The 8061-nt window shown below is 31.2% G+C and overlaps 1 long non-coding RNA gene across 1 annotated transcript in view; it reads left to right on the forward strand.

The window, feature by feature from the left end:
• LOC128014278 (uncharacterized) overlaps positions 1-8061 on the forward strand; it is a 64818-nt gene that overhangs the window by 23250 nt on the left and 33507 nt on the right. The gene's annotated exons all lie outside the window — the stretch shown is intronic.

Raw genomic sequence — 8061 nt, forward strand, 5'->3', positions numbered from 1 at the left:
ATGTATAAATACATATATTTATATTATTTATTTAGATACACAATCTTATTTATTTCATTTCTCAATTCCTAAATATTCCTAATCAGAAATCATCATTATTCTAAATATACCGTATATTTAATATTTATAATAAATCTTTATTTGTTTTGCTTGTATTTTCTTACTATTTTATTGCATGGTTTTGTATACAGTATATTTGATTTAAATTATATTAAACATTTTTAATGTTCATAATGATTTCTTATTTTATATTTTATTTATTTAATTGTAAATATTTAAATACATGTTATTATTTACTGTATATTTATTTTATCGAAATATTTAGATAGATTTATTTTAAAGGTTATTTAAAATAAATACATATTATCATTCAGCCTAATTATTCATTCCCCAAATGTTTTTATTTGTTTCAGCTTATAATAATCCAACAGACACCAGGACGGTAAACAGTTTAATGAATAAAACCTTAACCCGAAGAGCATTTGAATTACAAGCCAAATTTGACAATTTTTACATGCAACTTTGAACAAAGCAAATGTTTAGTAGTCATATGATTGATGGCTGAAAGTGTGGGCAGAAATCTCTCCATGCAGCACAAACAAACGCTCTGTCAATAACAGCTGCAGTGATATTCATCCTATGGCCTTGTGAACTACGCTTCTTTTTTCAGTGCAAATCATCATATTTGCGCAAGATGCTATCGCTTTGTGGAAATGCCTCTTCCGAGTTTCAACATCTCGATAAGGCGACTGTTTACTCTGCTAAATGAAGTATTGTTCCTTTCCCCTAGCCATGACAAACGAGTGGAGATCATAATGAACTTTAGCTGCTACTGGGAGTGCTGCAGGAACTCTATCCTTTATTTGCTTTGGGCACTGAGTTCCCAGAGGTATTTCTGAGACGCTTCAAGCATGCAGACCGCTTACTCATTACCTCTGCTGTCTTAAAACAGAAAGCACTTCCCTCACTGCTTCTAGTTTAGAAGATACTTTTATATTTTTTTAACTCAAATGAAATCCAGCCACAGTTACAGTATGACCAGGACTTGGAAAGCAATATAATGCTTTAAATCTATAAAACAATAGCACTGAGTCTGTTTCTTTTTAAGGAGAGGCCACAACATATTATGTGTATGTGTCACATTAATAAATTATGGGTGTTATAGTATGTAATTATGCAACGTTTCATACTTGTGGATCTTGAATGATAATAAATTCCACAATTCAAATTGCAAATGACTTTTCTTGTACGGTTATCATTTATAAATACAGTTGCTATCTGATCTTTCTCAGAGAAAATCTGAACCTGCAATGTCAAAGCTCATGATTATACAGACAAGCTCAGGTGGTGTCAATATTAACAATGACAACAACAGCATTACAGCAACAATAATAATAATCAGGAGATATACTTCCAAGTTTGTAATATTTATTAATGTAATATATAATGTTAAATGAGATGCGTAAATCTTAATGTATATATAATAACTATGCATTCATATTTAATAAGCATAAACATTAGTTTTATATTTTAATGTTTACAATGAATATTTAATATTCAACAAGCATGAAAATATATACAATTATTTGTGTATGATTAATGTTAGATATTTATAAACATTTAAATATAAATATATATGATTATAAACATTTTTTAAATATTGTATTACATATTTTAATCATTTATCTATTTTCATATTTTATCTTAATGGGAAATATTTTTGTACAAATTAAAATATTATATATTGATTTATATTATAACTATATGTTCATGTTAAGTATTCATAAAATAACTTGATCATTTGTTTCATATATATATATATATATATGTAAAATTATTTCATATACATATATAAATATTAAATGTACATAATTGGAAAAATATAACACTTATTATTCTTTTTATTATTATTATTAGCTATTTAATAAATATCTAAACTAAATATCATTTTGTATTTCATATATATATATATATATATATATATATATATATATATATATATATATATATATATATATATATATATATATAAATATATTTTATAATTATTATTCAAATGAATAATATTTTTATTATGAACAACAACAACCATTTTTAAGTTAATCATTAATTATGGCCACTTTGATGATGATGATGATGATGGTGATACTGTATGTCAAACATGTCAACATTGATGGTTTAGTGCCAATAAAAGGAGACTTACTGATGGGCTCTTGAGGAACAAAAGACATTAAAAAAAAGATGGGGAAGCATCGCATTAGATGAAGATGACTGATTCATGTTTTTCTGTGCATTCATTTATGGGTCACACTATACACAGCTCCTTTTTTCATGCACTTTATCAGGTCATAAGTCCTTTGTCATAAGAGAAACACAACAAGCAAGAACAGTTTTGAGCTCCATCTGAAGTTGCTCTGGAACTGCCCAGATAAAACTGCTAGTTTGAAGATTCCTCTTCAATGACTTGTTCATTCCAAACATTGAGAAACACCAGCCACCCGTGCCGAGACTTCTCACCTTCCAAAAGAGGAGATTTTAAGAGGGGTTTAAATCAAAGCTGGTTCCGTCATTGCCCACTTTCCCGTCCAGGAGTGCGTTCTTGTGGCGTGCTGAAGATGTCTTACACGTGTGGACAGTAGAAGGCTTCTCTGAACAACCTGTCCTCTGTTTCTCCAGAGATAACCTCCTGGCCTCTAGGGCTGCAGCTGCGAGAACAGGCCTCCTGCCGCTCGTGTTTGCTTTCTTATGTCACTCAGTTTTAGTGGCTGTAAAAGCTAGGAGAGAACCTCAGTGTAGTGGAGCTAGGTTTATAACATAAGTTGGATTAACAGGGAGAGGTCAAAGTTAGTGCTGAGGTGAAGTTCTAGAGGTTGCGTTAAAGGTTTGGGCAGCATTTTAGTTTCTTTGCTCTTTGAAGCAGTGGTTCTCAACTGGTGGGTTGCAAAAGAAAAAAAAAAAAGATGCAAATAATAAAACACAATAATATGATTTTTCATCTCTGCATGTGGTGTTAGTTATAACGTGCATTTATTTTATGCTTCACTTTCAAATTCGTTTAGAGAGACGTCAAAGACGTTTAGAGTATTTCCATAGATTTATAATGAAAAGTATTTATAAATGGCCAACTAAACACAAAAAAATTATATATTTATTTGTAAAAGTTTATTTGACATTGCTGTTGTGGATGTCATGAGTTAATATTAATTAATTACTCATGTAAATTATTGATTTATTATGATTAAATGTGTTGATTAATCTACTTATTAGTAAATATTCATTTTTATTTTTACAGTGCTGTTTTGAGTGTGAATTAATAACATTAAGAAATGAATATGGTTAAAAAGAATATTATTATTAAAAATAAGACATGTATTATATTTAACCAGTGTATGTAATTCATTTAATCATTAGCAAATATATTATGAAAATATGAATTTTTTTACACTGCAGTTAATGTTAATGTAACAATAATAAATTAATATTTTTAATTTAATAAAATACTATTTAGTTAATAATTAATTATCAATAATGATAATAATTGTTATTATTATGAAAGGATTTGAGACGTATTAACATTTTACTGCAATTTAATTTTTACTGTGCAGTTGTATTGCAATATATTTATGTTCATGAGTTAATAATATTAAACTAATCATAACAGTAAAAGTATAAAAAGTTCTACAAGTATTTATGAATTTATTACAATAATTTTAAGTTAATAATAATGATATGAATTATCATTGTTGTTGGTCCATCCAGTTAAATATCAAGTTTTTTTATATATATATATTTTTTCATGACCGTTGAGTTAAAATGTATTTCATTATTGCAACAATTGCTTTATATATATATATATATATATATATATATATATATATATATATATATATATATATATATATATATATATATAAAAATTATGCCTTATGCTTTACAGTTCTTCAAAATTATGATGTGACTTCGTTTGTTAATTTATTTGTTAACATTTTTAAATAGTGATTTCTCTCATTTGGCTCAGTCTGTTTATGGTCTGATGGGTTTAGAGCGTCTGAGCCTGAGCTTAACATTGCAGGATTTCAACCAAATATCTCCACTATGCATTACATCACTGTTTTTCTTGCTAAACAGCTGAAACATCCCAAGAAGACATTTCAATTAAGCACTAAATAAAATAAATAAGGGGGTGGATATTCTAAATATAAGATTGGAATTCACACTATTTAGGATTTGGATTGGTTTCATATAAAGAAAGGTATGTATATGTCATTGGTGAAAAGTCATGACTTGAACACACACTCCCACACAGAGAGTCCAGGAAAGAGTGTATCTCACCCTCATTACTGTACAGACCTTGAGGAAGTGCAGAGGAATGAATGATGACATTGCCAGGATAGTGGAGAGATATTGCACAACAAAGAACAAGAGTGTGTTTCAGTGTGTGTGAGCAATAGAGAGAGAGAGAGAGAAAGGTGATGGAGAAAATCTGTCCTGTGACTGATGGAATGCAGTCTCTAGAGATCCGTACCAGGACCTCCACATCAGAACACCATCCACAGCCATTACAGCATCCCACACACACACACACACACACACACTTCTGCCTGCTCTGATTTTTGGACCTATGTTTTTGGTTCACTGGAGTTGTTGGCGAAGAAAACTGATAATTATGTAATGTACTTCTGCATAGATTGTGAAACTTTTGAAATTGGAATTGAAAAATGTATTATACATTTTATATTAAGCTTAACCAATAATAAGAAATGTCGCCTAGGCAGCTAACTGAAGTAGTTGACTAAAAGCCAAAATAAAGATAAAAAGAAATAGAAATATTTACTAAAACCTCAATTAAAAATAAAATGAAAACTGAAAATCTAATACAGTATATAATAGTATAAATAATACTAAAATAACACTGAACCGTGGTAGTATCACTGTAACAAGTGACTTATTGCTTAAAACAGTAAAAAAAGTAAGAAAAAAGTTATCAGAGATAAATTACATATGTTAACAAAATAATCACATTTATTAATAATAATCAATATTGTGAATATTCTGTTATAGATATATCCTCTGAACACAGTTATAGTTATGAATATGTAGTGCAGAAATGTCAGATTTTTTTAATAAAACATTTTTTTATGATAATTATTAGTTTAATAAAATAATATTAAGTTAATAAGTTTTTACCTTTATAGCCACAAGTTGGTGCGATTTCAGTTTAATTTCTAAATAGTTTTTAATTACTATTCCCATGCAAATAACTACATTACCCACAATTCCCAATCAGAGAAATTACCATTGAAGTGGAAATTGTATATTATTATTGTTATATTGTATATTTTGCCATTGTTTCTGATAGGATGAACACCCCCAATGATTTTTATATACTTTTTGGAGTAAATGTGTGACCCTGGAGCAGAAAACTAATCTTAAGTCGCTGGGGTATATTTGTAGCAATAGCCAAAATTACATTGTATGGGTCAGAATTATTGATTTTTCTTTTATGCCAAAAATCATTAGGACATTAAGTAAAGATCATGTTCCAAATTTCCTACTGTAAATATATTAATTAGTAATATGCATTGCTAAAAACTTCATCTGGACAACTTTAAAGGCGATTTTCTCAGTATTTAGATTTTTTTGCACCCTCAGATTCCAGATTTTCAAATAGTTGTATCTCGGCCAAATATTGTCCTTTCCTACCAAACCATAACATCAAAGGAAAGCTTATTTATTCAGCTTTCAGATGGTGTATAAATCACAATTTTGAAAAATGTACACTTATGACTGGTTTTGTGGTCCAGGGTCCACAAATATAAAAATGGGAAATACTTACAGTAGAACTAAGGTTTCTTTTTAGGCTATCAAACGTGGCTCATCCTATTAGATTTTAGAGTCAGAACTGTCATTTTATAATGCTTTTCATGAAATGTTTTTCATCTATGCAAGAAGCTTTATCAGAAAGACTTAAGAATGAAGAAAGTTGATCCTAAATGACAAACACTAGTCAGACTTAGACCCCGGTAAGCCCTCACATCCTCAAAGTCGAGCCACATCTAACCCCATAATGCCCAGCGACCACCTGCTAAACACACACACACACACACATGAGACAGAGGGTCAGACCTCACCTCTCAGTCTGCCCCTCCCGCTCTCTCTTATCTTATCCCGTGAATGATCGCACAACACTAGGGTCATAAAGGTGTCTTGGGCTCGGTCAGTGTTTATCAGTGAAGAATCAGATGTAGCTCGTCTCTTGTGTGAGGAGCGCTTTCCTCCTAAACTCTTCACTTTTTATAAGCTCGTCACACACACACACACACACACACACACACACATATATATATATATATATATATATATATATATATACATACACAGAGCTGGGTAGATTACTTACCAATTGTAGTCCATTACTGATTACAGTAACTTTAATCAGTAAAGTAATATAGGTTACTCATTTTAGGTAATGTATTCTGATTTTTAGATTACTTTTAATTACAAAACTTGTTTTAAACTTACCATTAAATGTACCTTATTATATTATTACATTATAAATCTACTGTTACTTTTGTTCAATTTAATGCTTTGTTGGTGAATAAAAGTATTCATTCGGTCTTTTTTACTGATATGGTATGTACTTTAAATCACACGCAGATGCTTGCCATTCTTTTGATCAGTGATGTTAAAATAAATCTGAAATACTATAAAATTCAATTTGGAGCTTTGGACAACATAGGCTACATCTAAAATATACAATAGAAAACTGAACCTGAAACTTCACTTACATTTGATATTTAAACGCAAAGGTGCTTTTGTTTATTTTGGCAAACCACAAAAGGTTGTCTTCTCTGGAAAGGTACTGGATGGATGGATGGAATCACTTTGAGCTTTCCAAGAAGGCTTTCGAATACTCACTTTGAGAAAGATGGAGCAAAAATTGAAAAAGACTGCCGTGCGTCAGCACACTCGGTTTTGGAGCTATTCTTCAAGCGATGAACGTCTTCATCAAATTAACGCTCCTTCTGCGAGTTTGACGGGCCTGAGATGCCCCTAAAACTTCAAGACTAAAGACTGGAGTCCAACTTTTATCAGCGTTTGGAAGGATCACAGACAAGAGAGTTCAGTGAGAGTGTGAGTTTCTTTCATCTTGTGGTATCAGAGCCAAAAAACAGGCTGCTGATTAGCCATTTTTTCTTTTTACAGTCATCTAAAGAAAAAAAAATCAAGTCAAGAAATAAGACATTGGGTTGAAACAAGAATCGCAGGCTTTGTCTGTCATTGGGACCCATAATATCCTCCTGGCCAACAGCTAGCAAACACAAGACTGCTAGTCGTTGGTCATTTCAAGCTGCTGCGGTGCTAAAGTTTCACCCGCCTTCCCCTTTCTGAAGAGCTCCGTTTCAAGAGCAATGATTCTTCGGATTGAAGTGGTGTGTAGAAATGCACCCTTGCCAGAGTTACACAAAGCAGCCACCTCGCCTTCAAAGGGCACTCGGACCAAATCTAGGACAGAGATTAAGCGCTGTCTCTGTGAGATATAGCGGGACTTTTCTGCATGAGTAATAGGGTGGAGAAGCGCACTGATTTACACAGCACTGGGGGCCAAGCAAATTGTTTAAGATGGAAAAGACTAGACAGCCACGACTTGGGCTCCAGATAAAGATAAAATATCAGCAGCTAGCTGTACATTTACATGGGTGTTTTAATGTAGAGCATGTATGTTTGAAGGGAGGCCTCTGCTTGATTTCCAGATGATTATTTTTTTAATCTGAGTGAATGTTGTATTTGAAGAGCTTATATTTCTATGGGAAAAAAAGCCAAATTCAGTTACAATATATGACCTGCAATAAATCTGCAATGCCGATTTCTATAATAAATGCAGATTTCTGCAGGTTTTACGAAGGTAAATTTAAGACTGACACCTTTTTAAGAGCAAGTAAAGAAAATTTAAGGAATAAAATGAATGGAACACAATTCACTAATTTCTTTTCTAAACCAAAAAGAGACAAGTCTTGTTTTCCAGTGAAAATATCTAAAGATTCTTGCATCAACATTTGA

Source organism: Carassius gibelio, chromosome B25 (assembly GCF_023724105.1).
Source record: "Carassius gibelio isolate Cgi1373 ecotype wild population from Czech Republic chromosome B25, carGib1.2-hapl.c, whole genome shotgun sequence".
NCBI classification, from domain to species: domain Eukaryota; kingdom Metazoa; phylum Chordata; class Actinopteri; order Cypriniformes; family Cyprinidae; genus Carassius; species Carassius gibelio.